Source organism: Esox lucius, chromosome 8, assembly GCF_011004845.1.
Source record: "Esox lucius isolate fEsoLuc1 chromosome 8, fEsoLuc1.pri, whole genome shotgun sequence".
Classification (NCBI taxonomy): Eukaryota; Metazoa; Chordata; class Actinopteri; order Esociformes; family Esocidae; genus Esox; species Esox lucius.
In genome coordinates this window covers 32,213,082-32,232,809 of record NC_047576.1, presented here as the reverse complement: position 1 = coordinate 32,232,809, position 19,728 = coordinate 32,213,082, and the positions used below count along the sequence as shown (strand labels likewise).

The 19,728-nt window shown below is 40.4% G+C and overlaps 1 protein-coding gene across 6 annotated transcripts in view; it reads right to left on the bottom strand.

The window, feature by feature from the left end:
• The window catches only part of dennd1b (DENN/MADD domain containing 1B), a 137,569-nt gene that overhangs the window by 82,761 nt on the left and 35,080 nt on the right, over positions 1 to 19,728 (bottom strand). The gene's annotated exons all lie outside the window — the stretch shown is intronic.

Below are 19,728 nucleotides of genomic sequence, written 5' to 3'. Positions count from 1 at the left end.
TCTTAGTCTCTGTTATAATAATTCAACAATGGTTTTACAAGACGCTAGTATTATATATATATAAAAAAAAAACGTTTTAATGGATTATTATTATTACAAATTAACTGACATGGTCAAATTACATGAAATATCATAAACTCAAGAAACGTTGCATAAAAGGAGCAATGGAAAAGCAATGAAATCAAACCAGAAAAACCGAAAACGTATTTTAAACATTTCAAAAACATACCGCTCCAGAAAAAATTAAGAGACCATTACACCTTTTTCTTTCCTTTCCACAAAAGTTGAAAAGGAAGTTTTGGAGTGAGGAACAGAAGGGTTAAAATTAAGAGAGCACTGCAAATTGAACGCCTCTGTTCCTCACTCAAAACCTTCCTTTTCTACTTTTTTTTTGGAAAGAAAAGATAAAGTTGCTGTATTTTACACATTAAGTAGTTCTCCTTTTACCACCGCTTCCACAAAAGTCCACCGCAAGGCACAAACCACCACTAAATGCATCACTGCATGCCTGGCTGACACCTTGAGTGTCAGCCAGCCATCTCAACCTTGACAAGACGGAGCTGCTCTTCTTCTTGGGAAGGCTTGTCAATCACAGTTGACCAATTGTGTTCCCCTCCCAGAAAGACAAAGAACCTTGGCGTGGAGGTGACTCATTCCCACAGTTTCATGCGCAGCAACATTAGAAGAATATGACCTTACTCCACAGAGGAAGCAGCACAGGTACTAACGCGGGCACTCATTATCTCACATTTGGTGTTCAACCCGCAAGTCACCCTGCACCTCTGCGTCAATCCAACGGCATCCAATTGAAGCTAACATTCGGTAGGTTTGTCCCAACAAAACAGCAAAGAGAGATTCCCCTCCCTATCTCCAGGTAATGCACAAAACCTACATCTCAACCCAGGGTCTTCTTTCTGCTATATCTGGGCTTTTGCCTGTCCTATCCCTAAGGGAAGGCAGCTCCTGATCTGCCCAGTCAAAACCCTTCTCTGTCCTTGCACCCCAACAGTGGAACTAGCTTCCCCTTGAGGCTGTGATAGCAGAATCACTACCAATTCAGAGTAAACCCTACCTCTTCAAAGAGTACTTAAACTACAATAGCCTTTGGTTGCCTTTTTTGACTAATGCTAGTTATTTTTATTATTTGTATTGTCTTCATCCGAGCACTTAATTTTTCCAATAACTAATTAATAGAGTGACGTGGACCTACTACTGCAGCTGCTGAGTTTGGTGCTCCACCTAACTTATTAAAATGTATGCTTTAATTGTAAGTCGTTCTGGATAAGTGTCTGCTAAATCACTAAAAACTGTAAACTGTTATCCTAAAAAACAGCCAGGTAAAACAGTTCACAAAAAAAGTACATAAGAGGTCTGGAAATAGATAAAAAGGAAGTGGCATTCCTTTCTTATGTGAAATATGGTGGATGGAGGATATGGTTTATGACATTTTATTCCTTCTAACGGTTTGCTCAGATAACCAAATGTATCTGAACCCATTGGACAGCCCTTCACCTTGCAACAGGATAAGGACCCTAAACATACTGCTAAGGCAACAAGGAGTTTTTTAGGCCCAATCATATAAAGTTATTGACTGGCCAAGTCAATTTCCCAATATGAATCAAATTCAGCATGACTTTCATATGCTGAAGACAAAGCTGGAAGCAAAAATGCCCTGATACAAGCAGGAACTGAAGGCAGAAGCAGTACAAGCCTGGCAGAACTTCACCTTGGAGTATACCCAGTTCAAGTCCAGGCTTTGGCTGGGCCACTCAAGGATATTCCCCGGCTTGCCCCAAAGCCACTCCAGCATTGTCTTGGCTGTGCGCTTCGGGTTATTGTCGTACTGAAAGATTAATCGTCTCTGCAGTCTGAGGTCCTTTGAGCTCTGGATCAGGTTTTCTACAAGGACCTCTCTGTATTTTGCTCCATTCATCCTTCCCTCAATCCTTCCCAGTCTCCTAGTCCCTGCCTCTGAGAAGCATACCCATAGTATTATGCTTCCACCACCATGCTTCACCCAGGGTTCATATGGACAGGACAAAATCTAATTCAAGGATTTTCAAGCACCATTTACTTTTTTCAAGTACTTCACCTATACCAAGTAATATCACTGTGTGTACCGGAGCGAACATCAACACTATCAGTAGTGTCATTGTATAATTTACTTTGCATCTACACCAACAATTCTGCTTAAATTAGCCAATTCATTGAGAGAAAATAGTAGTTTTGTGCAGTGTTACCTCTACAGTATATTTAGGTTTAAAAAAATAATTGGATAGTTTAACTGACAATGCCAATATTAAAAGTGCATGTTTAGTGCAATGCGTTGATAATCAGATATGGTCAAGAGATTTCAAGGCAAGGCAAGGCAATTTTATTTATATAGCACATTTCATACTCAATGGTCATTCAAAGTGCTTTACATAAATATCCATTTGACAGAGGAACTGTTACAGAAATAAGAAATAATAAAAACCATTAAGAATATAAAATCAAATACAGAACAGTGAAGAAATAAGAAAAATTAAAACCGTTAAGAATATAATGTCAAATACAGTTTAGAATAAAAAATATAATAAAATAAAGGACAGTGAAAACAGTCGGACGGACAGTGGCACAGTGCTCATTCATTAAATGCAAAGTAAAATAGATGTGTTTTGAGTCTGGATTTGAATGTGACTACTGTAGGAGCACATCTGATCTCTTCTGGAAGCTGGTTCCAGCTGCGACTGGCATAATAGCTAAAAGCAGACTCTCCTTGCTTAGAGTGAACCCTTGGTATTTCTAGCTGATGTGATCCTAATGATCTGAGTGTTCGTTTGGGTTTATATTCATTGAGCATATCTGCAATGTATTGAGGTCCTAGGCCCTTGAACGATTTATATACCAGTAGTAATACTTTAAAATCGATCCTATATGTAACTGGCAGCCAGTGTAAAGACCTGAGGACTGGTGTGATATGATCATATTTTCTATTCTATTTATTTTCTGGTTCAGTGGGTCTTTGTAGATTGAGAAATTCCCCAGTCAACGTGATCTTCTCTATGCCAAGTAAACTTTATTAAAAATATAGGCTATTGTTTTGGGCAGAATATTAAAAGAAAATGCCACAATCGTATTTAGTTTGCAAAGAAAGGATACAAGGGACCTGGGAGAGAAGACTTGGTGTTTCACTCGTTGCCATATCTTAATCCAAACATGTCACACTTCATTCTATCATTGACATACAACTTAGTTAGATATACAAGTATATTGACTCTTGTAAAAGCTACGCAAGTGGTTAAATAAATGAAAACATATACATTTTGTTGTCTATCATTGTCTGATTAGCTTTGTTGACATCAACTGAATCGAAGTTTCACTCTGAGCTAAAGCCTCTGAATGAACAGTTGTGCACCAAAAACAATGGACCAGACAGTAGGTTTACCTTCAAGGGCTATAGCAGATTAGCTCATTTAAGATACACATGATTGAATTAATAGAAATTAGACACTTTTCGCAAGTTGCTCATCATAATATAGATGATGCAAAAGCATAATCTTCAGTCTAATGTACAACAAACCTACACAGTGCATTTTGGATGTACTGTACAATCACGTTAGAAACATAGTTTTCTATGTTTTCAGATTGTCTGTTCAAAAGACATTGGGTACAGACATGACAACATATTTTAAAAAATACAGTCGATAAGAGACATTCTAAAACGTCCTCAGCAAATTATTTTGAAAGGGGTTAGCTAACAACTAGGTGTTTGTCTTGCTAGGTTGGACAAACACTTTGATGCTAAATGTGGTCTTTTGTATGCCTGATTAAGCATAGAAATATAAAGCACTTAATTGCTCTTTGCATGTCCAAATAAATAGTGGTGTCTTATACACTTTGTTGCTAATGTTAGGTAGCTACTAACTATTTTGGGAGCTGGCCATTGTGTACCTCTGGCCTAGAACGTCTTTTCCAGTTGAATGTAAAAACTGTCTTCAGCACCCCAGGAGTTAAGAGGGGGATGAAATCCAGATGATCAACCACCCATCTTGGAATGAGTTCAGCTTTAGGGACTGGGTGATTCATGGTCTGCAGCATTGGAATCAATAGTTCCCATTTGTTGCAACATAAGCATTCCATTCTGGTTGGCATTAGATTGCACAATCCACAGCTACACCACCATCCTCCGGACATTCTGGGCAAGGGTTGGGAATTAACTGGTTCACCATTGTCAGCTGCTGTTCTAGCATCTACTAGTTCAGTCAATATATCCTCTGTGCATTCTGGTTCGAACAAGTAAGGTTACATTTTGAGACTAGCTTGGTTGAACACTTTTGGGAACTTTTATAGGTCTGATTTATAGCAATTATTTTATTTAAATAAAAGAAACAGTCAACAAAGAATACAGAGAGACAGCTAGCTGGCTAACAAATAGATGCCATGTTTGAAAGATAACTGTAGATAATCTATTTAGTGCTAGTTAAACAAAGACCATGTGTAGTACAGTTACACACCTGATGTCAACTGCTAAGTCCCAAATTATGTGCACAGTAATGGCACAATAAATGTTCGCCTTCAGTGTTTTCTCAGCTTCAATCATTAATCTTTATTCATTTAAACTAGGAACGGTCAAAACAAACATCTTTAACACACAACTCGGTCAAGATTAATATTACTTTCATTTAGTAAAGCCAGAACCTATAAAGAAGAATTTCCAATCCTTCTGGATTAATTTACTTTTCCTCAGCCTTTTGACATAAAAACTGCTCCAGTTAGGGAGGGAAAGCACTAAAATCTGAGAAGTTTTTGAGGAAATCAGGTGGCATGTGATAGTCACACTCCACTCAGAATAGTTTTAGAGATTAAAAACAATGGGGGAAATTGTAGTCTGATAGAATATTATTATTTTCACTGACTGTCCAAAAAGGGTTGATTGTCCAGGTATTCCAGCTCTGAGACCCAAATTCAAGTTCTTAAGCACTTTAAGGACCTTGTGTGAACCCAGTTCATGGTAGAGATGGTATTAGCTAGGGTACCTTCGACAGATTTGGCATTCAGGACAAATAAAAGGTTTTTTAAGAAAAGGTAATATACAGATAGCATGTAATATGCCATTTACTCAGGAGTATTGATGGAATTGTTGTCATTCGGGGCGGTTCTCCCATCACTGCAGAGAAGCTTTGTTAGTAAATAAATATAATAAAAACAGAATGCAAATTTTTAAACCCTACACTGAATAGAAAATAGTACCAAGACAACATATCAAATGTTGAAACTTTATCGTTTAGACATTTTTTGGAAAATACATGCTCACTTTGAAATTGTGATGCTGGCAGCACATTTCAAAATATCTGGGACAGAGCCACCAAAAGACTGGAAACATGTAATGCAAAAAACTAAACCTTGTGGAATAACACACAACTAATTAGGTCAATTGGCAACAGGTCAGTAACATGATTGGGTATTAAAAGATCATTCCAGAGAGGATGGGTCCGTCATAAGTAAGGATGGGGACGGGTTCACCACTCTGTGAATGACTGCACAGGCAAATAGTGTCACAATTCAAGAATAATGTATCACAATATAAAATTGCAAAGAGTTTGGGGATCTCATCATCTACAGTACAAAAAACCATTAAAAGATTCAGATAATCTGGAGTAATCTCAGTATGCAAGGGAAAAGGGCGAAAACCAATACTGGATGGGTGTGATCTTCGGAACCCTGTGGCAGCAATGCATTAAAAACAGACAAAATGCTGTAGTGCACATCACTGCATGAGCTTAAGAACACAAACCATTGTCTGTGAACACAGTATGTTGCAGCATCCAGAAATGCAAGTTAAACTCTACCATGCAAAGAAAAAACCATACTTAAACAACATCCAGAAAGGCCAGCTCCTTCTCTGGGCCCAAGCTCATTTTAGATGCACTGAAGCGAAGTGGAAAACTGCCCAGTGGTCTGACAAATCAAAATGTTTGTTTATGTTTGGGAATCATGGACGCCGCATCCTCTGGGATAAAGAGGAGAGGGACCATCTGGCTTGTTATCAGTGCACAGTGCAAAAGCCAGCATCTGTGATGGTATGGGGGTGCATTAGTGCACATGGCATGGGTGACTTGCACTTCTGTGAAGGCACCATTAACGCTGAACAATATATACAGGTTTTGGGGCAACATATGCTGCATCTTTTCAGGTAAGGCCTTGCTTATTTCAGCAGAACAATGCCAAACCACATTCTGCACGTATCACAACAGCATGGCTCTGTAGTAAAAGGATTACATGTGCTAAACTGGCCTGCCTGCAGTCCAGACCTGTCTCTTTCTATTGAAAAACTTTAGTGCACAATGAAATGACAAATACAGCAAGAGACTGTTGAGCAGCTGTTGAGTAGCTGCAATCCTTTATCAAGCAATAATGGGACAACCTTCCACTTTCAAAACTACAGCAATTGTTCTCCTAAGTTCCCAAACGCTTACAGAGTATTGTTGAAAAAAGAGGAAATGCAACAGAGTGGTAAGCATGCCCCTGCCGCAACTTTTTTTCAACACGTTGCAGGCATTACATTCAAAATGGGCATGTATTTTCCCAAAATCAATAACATTTCTCAATTTCAACATTTGATATGTTGTCTTTGTACCATTTTCAATTAAATATAGTGGTTAAATGGTTTGCACATCATTGCATTTGGTTTTTATTTACATTTTATTTGCACATTCCCAACATTTTTGGAAACAGGGTTATATAACTTTCTTGAGATATAGGAAGTCTATGGAGAGTAGATATAAAAAAAATTGTACTGTAAAGAGTGTGCCTTTTTATATCATGTCCAATCAATTGTGGACCAAGTTATAAAAACCTATCAAGGATGATTAAAGCTAAGTTTTGAGTGCCATGGAAAAGGGTCAGTTTACTTATGTACATGAAATTCATGTTTTTATTTTGAGCACATAGGCAGAAATAGCTAAACCCTTCATTTTTGCTTTGTTATTATGGAGATAATTTCATCAATTTTAAATTCAATATATAACAAAATGTGGAGAAAGTGAAGCCACTCTGTAGGTATGTATGTATATAGGGTGTTTCCAATGGGCATCAAGTTAATTAGAATGCAATTGGATCAAACTTCAACAAGTCAAATGAACAAAGCACACTGACGCAGTACAAAAGCAAAATACTCTGTTACTTGATGTTACTTTAATCTAACAATCCCTTTCAGTTCCGATATAACTATAACTAATGCTACAGCAGTATCTACATTAAGCTCCTACATTGTTATGATTTCCAAGCACCGGGAAGCACACAGCGGGGGCTTTGTACTCGTCATTACCCAGACCACACCCATGAAAGTACACTGATTGGCCCAGTTAAACAGCAGCCAGCTCCAAACTTAAGCCTGCTCATAACAACTGTAAAAACAACTAAATGTACACACACAGGATCAGGAGACTGTGAGACTAAGATAGAGCTTATTGGCCAAAACTCAAAACACTATTTGTGGCACAAAACTAACACCGCCTCTGCCTCAAGATACACCATCGCAACAGTTAAGTATAATGGTGGCAGCCTCTTGCTGCAGTGATGCTTATCTGTAGGGACTGAGCATCTTGTTAAAACTGAAGAAAGAATGGATGAAGCAACATACAGGGAAATACTGCAAGAAAACCAGCTTCAGGCCACAAAAAATGAGGCTTGGAAGAAAATTCCCCACTGAGAAGGACAATGATTCCAAGCTCAAGAATAAAAAGGTGAATTTCCTACACAGGCCCTGTCCTGACTATAGCCCCTCTGAGATTCTGGGTGACAATTTCAAAATCGCTGTCCATAAGCAAAGTCCAACCAACCTAAAACCCTGTAGCAAAGCTGCTGCCAAAATACTTATAATAACGTAGCAGGTTTTAAAACTAATACAGTGGGGAGAACAAGTATTTGCTAGACTGCCGATTTTGCAGGTTTTCCCACTTACAAAGCATGAAAAATTGTTATCATAGATACTCTTCAACTGTGAGTGACGGAATCAAAAAGTATTTGATACATCAAAAAAGCAGAACTTAATATTTGGTACAGAAACCTTTGTTTGCAATTACAGAGATCATACATTTCCTGTAGTTTTTGACCAGGTTTGCACACTCTGCAGCAGGGATTTTGGCCCACTCCTCCATACAGACCTTCTCCAGATCCTTCAGGTTTCAAAGCTGTCGCTGGGCAATACGGACTTTCAGCTCCCTCCAAAGATTTTCTATTGGGTTCAGTTCTGTAGACTGGCTAGGCCACTCCAGGAATTTGAGATGTTTCCACCTCAATGCTTCACGGTTGGGATGCTGCTCTCGGGGTTGTACTCATCCTTCTTCTTCCTCCAAACACGGCGAGTGGAGTTTAGACCAAAAAGCTCTATTTTTGTCTCATCAGACCACATGACCTTCTCCCATTCCTCCTCTGGATCATCCAGATGGTCATTGGCAAACTTCAGACGGGCCTGGACATGCGCTGGCTTGAGCAGGGGGACTTTGCGTGCGCTTCAGGATTTTAATCCATGACGGCATAGTGTGTTACTAATGGTTTTCTTTGAGACTGTGGTCCCAGCTCTCTTCAGGTCATTGACCAGGTCCTGCCGTGTAGTTCTGGGCTGATCCCTCACCTTCCTCATGATCATTGATGCCCCACGAGGTGAGATCTTGCATGGAGCCCCAGATCGAGGGAGATGGACTGTCATCTTGAACATCTTCCATTTTCTAATAATTGCGCCAACAGTTGATGCCTTCTCACCAAGCTGCTTGCCTATTGTCCTGTAGGCCATCCCAGCCTTGTGAAGGTCTACAATTATATCCCTGATGTCATCATACCACTCTCTGGCCTTGGCCATTGTGGAGAGGTTGGTGTTTAATTGAGTGTGTGGACAGGTGTCTTTTATACAGGTAACAAGTTCAAACAGGTGCAGTTAATACAGGTAATGAGTGGAGAACAGGAGAGCTTCTTAAAAAAAACTAAAAGGTCTGTGGGAGCCGGAATTGTTACTGGTTGGTAGGTGATCAAATACTTACGTCATGCAATAAAATGCAAATTAATTATTTCAAAATCATACAATGTGATTTTCTGGATTTTTGTTTTAGATTCCCTCTCTCACAGTTGAAGTGTACCTATGATAGAAATTACAGACCTCTACATGCTTTGTACGTATGAAAACCTGCAAAATCAGAAGTGTATAAAATACTTGTTCTCCCCACTCTACATAAGTATGGCTTTCAGTTTTTTTATTTTACTTCAAATATTTACCCACAATAAAATCAATGTTACCATCCACAAATGTACTTGAATTATCAGTGATTTAAAAAGAAAATATTAAAATTCATTAATATGAGAGAATTGGTCCTGGGCTCATTAGCAAGGCACCATAAATATATACAAAATGTCCTGATTGTTATAACAGAGACTGCAGTAATATGGCTGATGAATAACAGTCATTCAAAATTCCATGAACTTCAAAACGCTACTGATGGCAGATCCTCAGCAAAATGCCACACATTAACCCTACATTTTATCTAAAACAGAAACACAAAACTTTATTAAAGTTAATTTAATTTACCTTCAATTAACCTGCAAAACACACTTGAATATAGAACGTTTTTTTTCCTAAAGACACCTGGCAAGAGGTCAGCAGGAAGTAATCAGCACACTAAAAAACACAGTTGTGCAACAATATTCATTAAAACCACTCTATAGTGGTCAACAACATTCCTCAGCTAGAGCTTTGAACTAAGCAAGCCAGTCTAAAAACCAGCCCAGACAGAATAGCAGCTAGTGTGGAGAATTTATACTGCTAACTAGCAATAGCAGCTGTTTAAATGCTACCCAGCCAAGGCTTTGGTGTTTCATTTTGGGTGTGAACTTAACAAGCCAATAGTCACTTCTTCGTGCCATGATACAGAGGAAATAAAGGAATGAGTGGAGAATATGGTGAGAAAAGGAAAGCGTGTGAGGGAGGGAGGAAAAACAGAATGGAGAAAAAAGAATTGGATAGATGAAGGGAATTGAGAGAAAGAGGAGAGAAAAAGGAACACAAAACGTCATCAAGGGAGGAAGACAGAAATGTCTCCGTTCACTTTTCTCTCTCCCTCCCCTCTCTCCTCAGGCTGATCAAGTCTTTCAGCTGCAGGCATGCTTTATGTTCCCACAGTCACCCAGCCAGCCAAGCCAGGCCAGGCTATTCAACCTTTCAACCAACCAGCCAGCCATTCAAACCAACCCGGACGCTCATATGGCATATGTATACCATGCACAGATAAATGTTGAACCATGTGCAATACAAACTCTAAAATCACCTTACATGGTACACTCGAGGAGTGTATATGTAAATATGTAGATGTAGATGTACATGGAGGGAAGCACTGCACTACAATGGTAAACGGTTCAAGTTAGGGTCAACTTTAGGGGTAAGGTTAGGCAAAAATAATGGTTAAGGTTTGGTTACGCTTCCCGTGTGGTTAAGGTCAGGGGTAAAATTTAGGATGAGGTTAGACAAAAGAAATGGTCCAAGTCGGTCTTACCTATCATGTCTATGCAGTTGACACTCGACTTTTCTTTCCCCCCCCCCTTATGACACCCAGGTTAACAACACTTATCTCTGCGCGTGCCTTGCCTGCATCTCTGTTGGGATGTCGGCCCACCACCTCAAACTTAACCTTGAAAAAACTGAGCAGCTCTTCTTTCGCAGTGATCTTTCGCAGTGATCCAGGACCTCTACATCATGCCTGTCTGCTCTAGGACCTGTGCATCATGGTTGACAACTGCACAGTGTCCTCCTCCCAGAGTTCAAAGAACCTTGGCATGATCTTAGATGACATGCTGTTGTTCTCTTCAAACATCAAGGCAATGACTCACTCCTGTCCAACAACAACCTTGGAGTACCACCGTTCCTCACTCAAGAAGCAGCACAGGTACTTGTCTAGGCAAAAACCTTACGTCTGGATCACCGCAACACACTCTCGATGGGGCTACTAAACTGTGTTGTGTGAGGAACAGAAGCGTTCAATTTGCAGGGATCTCTTCATTTTAACCCTGTATTTCTGCAAGATATACATAGGCCATAAAAGCAACTGGGCTGTTCAAATAAACAACCAACCAGTCAGCCAGCCAGGTTCTCAACCCACTAACCAGCCAGCTGCTCAACCAACAAACAATACAACCCACGGCAGACATTCCACGAATGAACCAGCAAACCAACCTAATTGCAAATCCTTTTAACCGACCACCGAACAGACATGAACAGTCATTCAACCAACCAACTAAATTGTCATTCAATTAGCTAACCAGCCAATCAGCTTCTTTAACTAGCCAGCCATTCAACCAGCCAGCCAGTCATTAAATCAACCAACCATTCTAATAACCAACATGTCAGCGAGCCAGCCATCCAGCCAACTGGTAAACTAGCTTAGGCTAGGTCTGGTCAAAAGAATCCGAACCCTGATAACATAGACATAACCCAGTGTCTAGCAAACTTGACTAACTGGCTTCTGCATAGTCTGGTCTGTGAATGATCTGGTTCAGAGCAATCAACTCTTCTGGTCTGCAAAGCGGATGGCACCAGTCCAATGGCACCAGTCCAATGACAGCACCAGCATGGTTCCTAAAAGATCATTGCTGGAGCCCATGTGTCCCCTGAGCTCAGCTCATTCCCCACCAACAACCAACCCTCCAGCCCCAGCACCCTGTTGTCCCCCTGTAGCTGTCCTCACACTCCCTGACGTTCCCCCTTTGCAGTCTCTCATCTTCCCCCCTAAATCCCCCCTTAGCCCCCCCCCCCCTCATCAACTCCCCAAGCCCTTCTTGTCCTCTAACACCCCATTCCCCCGGTCCCCGTCTAGCCCCCCTTTCCCCAATTAGGGTTCTCTCTCTGTGAAGATACCCAGCCGATCGTCCGTCCTGCATGCAATTCTTCACCCAGGCCTCTGGCTAACATGACAAAGAGATCCTCAGTATTCACACAGACACGCTTTCAGATACAGAGTGGCAGGGTCGGCCTGGGTGCAGCTTTAAGCAACAATATTCAAATTCTACCTTCTCTTTAAGAATTTGCATGGATATGCATTCATTTGCAATGTGTAAAGGTGCAGGGACAGCTGAGCCCTGGTTAAAATGCAGAAGAAAATGTATGATGGATGATACAGTACACAGTTGAATAAGAACACATTTCAAATATTGTAGTTAGCTTTCAAGGGAATCAAGAAACATTGCTAACCACATTCTAAAGCAGCGGCAGGGAATAGTTAATTATCTTCAGAGAAGGACAATTCTATTTTAATGACTGAAATGAAGGTGTTCTTTGCATTGTGAAGATGATCAATGTACAAGGCAGAGTTTATTGTAAGCATTCACAAACATTGTTCCCTTTATCACTTGGCCAGCAACTTGGGTAGATACTGTACATTCATAAAAAAAAAAAATATATACACCAAGGGTGGCCTAGCAGTCTAAGCCGCTGCATTCGATGCACATATCGCCTGCAGCATTGTTGTGATTCAGGCTGACCGCTATTTCAGCACACTCCTCTCCAACCTTCCCTCTGTCTTTTCTCTACAACAAACACATAAAATGCCCAAACTATATGACGGTACATGCAGTGCTTTGCAATAGTATTGAACCCCCCCACACACACTAATTCTCTCATTGCCGAATTATAAGGAACATTGAGATTTCCTTCTGTTTGATATTTTCTTTTCAAACACTGAAAATCAAAACAAATTATTGGTTGGGTTTAAGGAAATATTTGTGTAGATAAAAACCCTCAGTAGGGAGGAAGATCCCAGTTTACACAGATTAAGAAAATATCCTTAAACAAGCAAAAAATTACCTTTCCTCTAGTCTCCACCAGTGAACCATTACATTTGCCGTCACATTATCTAGATAAAAACCCAACTCTAGAAAAATCATTGGTGAGAGTGGAAAGCTGAAGATGAAGACCAAAGAACATTCTACAGAAGTTAGGGATAAAGTAATAAAAGCACATAGATTAGAAGGCTACAAAAATATACAGTTCTTTGCGCATCCCAGTATTGTGTTGACAGCATCCTGCTGTGGGGATGCGTTCCATCACCAGGGACTGGACATCTTGTTTAAATTGAGAATAAATGGAGCAAAATACAGGTAAATATTATAACTGTACCTGCTTCAATACATTAAAAACACTTAAGCTTCAGGGAATTCACCTGTGAGCAAGACAATCACCCCAAGCACAAGGCCAAAACAAAACTGTATTGGTTTAAAACCAAAAAGGTGAAAGTCCCCTAGAGGCCCAGTCAAAGTCCTAATCTCAATTCCATTGAAAATCTGCTGAAATATCTGAAAATTGCAGTCCACAGGTGTTGTCCAACAAACATGAACAACCTGAGGGAAATCTGACAAGACAAATAGGACAAAATGATTCTGACACTTGACTGTAACGTACTTACATAACACCTTTTCAATGTTTTCGATGTTAGTAGAGCCAAAAGGTGGATCTACAAAATACTATTGTGTGGGGTTTGAATAATGGTGCAAGCAACACATTTATTTTTTTCTTACAATATTATATTACAAAATCTCAACAAAAAAAAAATATATATTAAACAACTAAAATCTCTATATACCATTTGTAATTCAATAACATGAGGGATTTCAATGCTTTTCAATACTGCAGCCCCAAACCATAGTGGCTCATGAGGTTTATCCAAAGGCTCATGAGATTTTTCTGTTCAAAAGGTAGTGCTGCATTTTCACCAAACATGGCATCCAGGATTGCGGCCAAATCATTTTATTCTTTACCCAGGTGTCGTCTGGCAAACATCAATCATGTCTTGATATGTTTTTTTTTTTTAGAGAACAGTGGACACTTCCAATGTAGGCCAAGTTTGTGCAGTCTCATTCTGACAGTTGACTCATGCACTTCAACATTGGTTGTGGCAAGAGAGGCCTGCAGATCCTTTAATATTACCCTGGCGTCTATGAGCAAGTCGGTCACCTCTTGGCCTGAATTTGGTAAGACATTCTGTCCAGAGTGGTCTTGAATTTTCTCTATTGGTATATGATACTTTGGACTGTGGAATTATGTACCATGAATTCCTTGGAAATGGCTTTTTCACCCATACCAGACTCATGGGCATCAATAACCTTTCTTCTGAGGGCCTCGGATAGGTCTTTTGATTTTCGAATGATGTGTTACCACACATCCATATGGGTAAGACCAAACCAGACCAAGGCTAATATATATGGAAGGCTGGACTCTCCCAGGTACCTCTCTAATGATGCTCTAATCATTGGCACCTGTTTTGGTGCTCCTGATTCTAATTTAAGCCATTTCATGTGATGGTAAATGCAGGGGTATACCATTTCCGCATATGAAAACTGCATTTATGTTTATTTTAAGTAGAAGGTTTTACAGATAAAAAATACACTATTTGGTGTGTTTTGTTAAATTGGGTTACTTTTATCAATTAATATTCATTATGTAAAATATGTTATCCAATATGTTATCATTATTCAAATATGTAAAAAATGAGAAACAAGAAACAACTTTGCAGATGGTTTACCTACTTTTTCCATACATACATTCACTAAAAACATACATATACAAACACTTACGTTTATAATTAGGGCTTTCGTACTTCTGCTATTTATATTTCTCAATTCCCACTTGCCTTCCAAGCCACTAAAGCATGTGAAAGAGACAGAGAGAGAGAAACCAACAGAGAAAGACGGATAGAGGAGACAGAGACAAAAAGAGGAGACAGAGAGACAAAGAAAAATAAGAACAGAGACAAAGAGAGAGACGGACAGAGAGACAAAGAGAGAGACGGACAGAGACAGAGGGCTGCAGCAGTTCATATCCTGTGGATTGTGTAGCCTGTGAAATAGCCAGGCAGAGCCTGCAGAGATTCCTTTCATTACACTTTAATAGTATGCTGCTGGCTTGCCATCCTGACCTGCGTTCTGTGCCGGTAATAAGAGCGGCCTTCAGTGCTGGACCAAGCCACAGAGCTGGAGGGGGAAGTGTGAGCCGAGGTGCACTTTACAATTGACACGAGGGCGTTGCATTTTCACATTCTCACATTCCCGCTCTACTCTGCACAGGCTGAGCGAGGAATGGACAGATGAGAAGGATGGAGGGATTTCTTTTTTTTCTAGCGGTTTCTCACAGCGACCCCTGGGGTGGAGAGAGGCTGGCCCTCTATCTAGCGAGGCGAAGGTTATTTTGGTTAACAACGCCACTGGGTTACTGAAAGACTTCACAGGAAGTGGAGAAGGTGATAGATTGATCCCTTAGCCTCTGGAATCACAGAAAGGTGTGCATGTGTGTGTGTGTGTGTGTGTGTGTGTGACGGCGTGTGCGTATGCACATACGTGCCAGTGTGGGTGCATGCCGTGCACGTGCCCGCCACGATAGGAGGGAAGAAGTATGTCTGATGGAAATAGTAGTAACTTCTTGGCCAACCTCTGGACCTCAGAAAAAAATCTTCATTTAGTAGTCTTCCTATACGCTTCACTGAGGCCAGAGAGCCAAGGACAAAATGAAGGCCAGCATATCTGTCTCCTGATAACAGATGAATCACGCCTTCAACTACCCTTTGGCTGTACAGTTGCAGAGTGAACTTCTAGTAGGACTGAAACAGAGGGGAGAATATGTCCGTAGGTATTGAAAGTGTGAATTATGCTACTTAGTATTGTTGTACCATCGGGGTAACGTTGAAACGTTTAGGAAGAGAATAGAGGCCCAGATGCTGGCACCAGGTAAGGATAAGTTCATTGATTGGTCAATGGATAGATTGACATACTGGATAAACACAATAGATAGGATATGCACAGGGAGCCAGAAGCATGGTCAGGTTGACGTTTCTGTGAGACTTAGATTGAAGAATATTGAAGTGGTAAAGAGACAATAAGATGAAACAAAGGACAACAAGAATATACAGTATGATGTAAACCTCACTAGCATCAGAACTGATATACAGTGAATTCAAAAGTATTTGGACAGTGACTTTTTTGGGCTCTGTATTTCAGCACATTGGATTTGAAATGATATGATGACTATTGGGTTAAAGTGCAGTCTCAACATTCAGGCTGGTCCTCAGCATTTTTAAAGCATGCACCATCAGTTTCATTTATAAGGCATGCTCCATCAGATTCATTTATAAGGCATGCTCCAATCAGGTTCATTTATAAGGCATGCACCATCAGGTTCACTTGTCCAGGGAAGAACCCTCCATGAGGACCAGGGAGCCAGTTCCAAGCCATAACACTTCCTCTTTCCATCACTTTGTTAGGTGTAAATCTGTCTTATCTGTCAATCAGAATACAGGCTCTTTAAGGACAGCTCTCCTTACTACAGCTCTCTTGTGCATGCACAAACAACGTAACTAAACACAGCAGTATAATAAGAAACTGCTGTGAAACCAAGTTTCCAAATAATTTTGGTACCCTAAAATGGAGGGGCAATGTATATCAAGTGCTGTAATTGGTAAAAGGTTCATTCAGTATCAATGAAAATACCCTCAAATTAGAGCTGACTTCTATTCAAGTCATTGTATCATTTCAAATGGCACAATCTGTCTCCCACCAACGCTGCCATGCACTTCGGATCTGACAAGCTTTCAGAATGAAGTAAGACTTGCCCTTAACAGCACCTTGATCCTGCCAACACAAGAACTCATAGCACCTAGGAGACACCCTATGGCCCATATTTTAATTAAGATATATTTTTCTTTATTCTAATAAAATAAAATAAATTGTCAAGTGTGACCAATTCTGTTACAGGGGACTTCATTGTTAGAGCAGGAAAATAATTTGATTTGGAGGTAATATCTTACCACTACATCAGGAATGTTGGACAAATATATTCACGGAAACACAGAAACATAACCCTATTAGATTACTAAACTGGGAAAACCCAGACAGTGGCGGCAGTTTGCACCGTCCTCCGCAGGGCTCCAGGGCTCATCTCTGGCCTCGCAATGATGCCACTACCTGTGACTGCACCCCTACACCACTGGCTTCTAATTCAGAGATGACTGAAGATGCTATGATCCTGAATATTATCACCAGAAGGCAGCGGGAGACTGGCCCAAACCCACCACCTGAAAATAATTCACTATCAATAACAAAACTTTAACATATATCTAAAATAAATACACTCATTATTATACACTAAAAAAACTAGACTCGATTTCACTCCAAAATAAAGTTCTAAATCCAGATATTAAAGGACCATTTTACCGTATGAAAAAAGATGACATATACAATGAACGTAGTCTGGCCATTGGAAGATGATGGCAATAAAAACATGGTCAGTTACAGAGGAAAGACCAGCTGAAGTGGAAAATGAACTCCCAATTCCACTGCTTCAAATGTACTATTCAATCAGAGGTATGTATTTATTGCAGGACTATTTGAAATGTCTGCTGAAGAATAAGCATACATAACTGATCATTCCAATTGGGGTAGATAGACGGGGTCCTAGAGTCTTGCCACAGATGGGGTGAAAAACATTGAACACATCCTCATTTTTCCAAAAAATAGTAAACATTATCAATTAAGGTTTAAATGGTCAGGAGTCATCATTTCTCTACACTGTAGCCAACTCAAATTGGCACAGGTCAACGGACAGAAGAATCCAAAACAGTGAGAAATTATTTATCCAACAATGCTCTATTTCGTTAGAATAGTCAGAGGGTAGGCTTAACCAAATAACATAAACCAACAGGAATAGTATCAGAAAGATTGCAATCAACACAACAAAAGCATCTGTGTCACACATAATTTACAGTCTATTTCTTTTGATAGCGAAGCAATGCAATATTCTTTGGCTGTTGCCTAGTTAAACCTAATAATTTATCTAAGTACATCAACTTGCAATTTGAGAACTATAGGAAAGAACCTTTTAAAGAGCCTTTGACCAAAGAAAGTGTCATTCTGTCACAGGTAATAAAAGTGCAACCATTCTACAACAAAGAACAGGCAGAAGCTAATTTGAAAGAGAAAATGTTTTGTTATAAGAGATAATTTGATTAAAAACCCAGAAGAAGGAAAACATTATTACATAATTGTTTATACTAAACTACTATATTCTGTTTATATTCCATTATGAACGAGGTGCTTTGAATCCTGAATGCTGATTGACGGACAGCTGTGTTATATGAGACCTGTTTTCCTGAGGGAGTGATAGCAACCAGATGCACTGTAGGAAGAACAAGCTGGTGGAGGGAGTGTGATGCTCTGGGCAATGGTCTGTTGGGAAACCTTGGGTCCAGGCATTCATGTGGATGTCAGTTTGACCCTTGCCATCTACTTAAACATTATTTTGCTGACCAGGTATACCCCTTCATGTCAGACTGCACACACTGTTCAGGAATGGTTTGAGGAACATGATGCAAAGATCTAGGAGTTCACTTGGCCTCCAAATTCCCCAGATCTCAAACCAATCGAGCATCTGTGGGACGTGCTGGACAAACAAGTCCGATCCATGGAGGCTCCACCTCACAACTTACAGGACTTACAGGATCTGTTGCTAACGTCTTGGTGCCAGATCCCACAGCACACCTTCAGAGGCCAAGTGGAGTCCATGTGTCTACAGTCAGTGGTCATAATGTTTCAATGTTATCAGTGTGTATCATACATCAGTTAAGGCTTGTTTTATTATGTTACAAAATTAAATATTGTTTCTTTGGCACTCACTTTTTTTTTTTAATCTTCAGGGTCCAGGGGTCACCTTTTGGGGTCCCTAGATCCATGGGCCCCGGTCAATAACCCAACTCCCACCATGTAACACCTGAGCCTCGTACACTACATTTCTCATCTAGTTGCTCCTTTGTAGTGTATCATTTTCCACTAGTACTGTCTTGGAGGGGACAGTCGGTCACTTGGTTCCTTTTCATATACATATTTGCTTTTTTGTTTGGTTGAGTGACATTCTTCCCTGTCCGTACCCTTCTTGATGTTCCAGATGGTTTTGTGTGATAGAGGACCAGTCTCTCTTCTTCTGAGACACTGCTAGTGTGGTGGGCCAAGAGAGAGGATCTCACTACATATGCCCCAAACACAACACTACTGAAGTGCAAGGATGTGTGTGAGTGTGTTTGTGTGTCAGCTGCAGCCTGAGGGTGTTCCCCTCTTTAAGCTGTCAGCTCCCATCGGGCCCTGCTCCTCTGTGAACCCTGGTGTGGGGCTGCTACTAACACATGGTCTATCAGAGAAAGAGACACACACACACACAAACAGATACACACCGACAGACACGCACACGCATGCATGCACGCAAGCACACACACACAAACCGACAAACACACAAACACACAAACAAACAAACACACACACAAACACACAAACACACACACACACACAAACACACACACACACACAAACACACACACACACACCGACAAACACACACACACACAAAAACACAAACCAACAAACACACACACACACACACCAACCAAAGAAAACACACACACCGACAAACACACACATGCAAACAGAAACTGATGAACACACACACACACACACACAAACCAAAGAACACACACACACACACAAACCGACAAACACAGACACACAAACCGACAAACACACACACACACACAAACCGACAAACACACCCACACAGAAACAAAAACTGACAAACACACCCACACAGAAACAAAAACTGACAAACACACCCACACAGAAACAAAAACTGACAAACACACCCACACAGAAACAAAAACTGACAAACACACCCACACA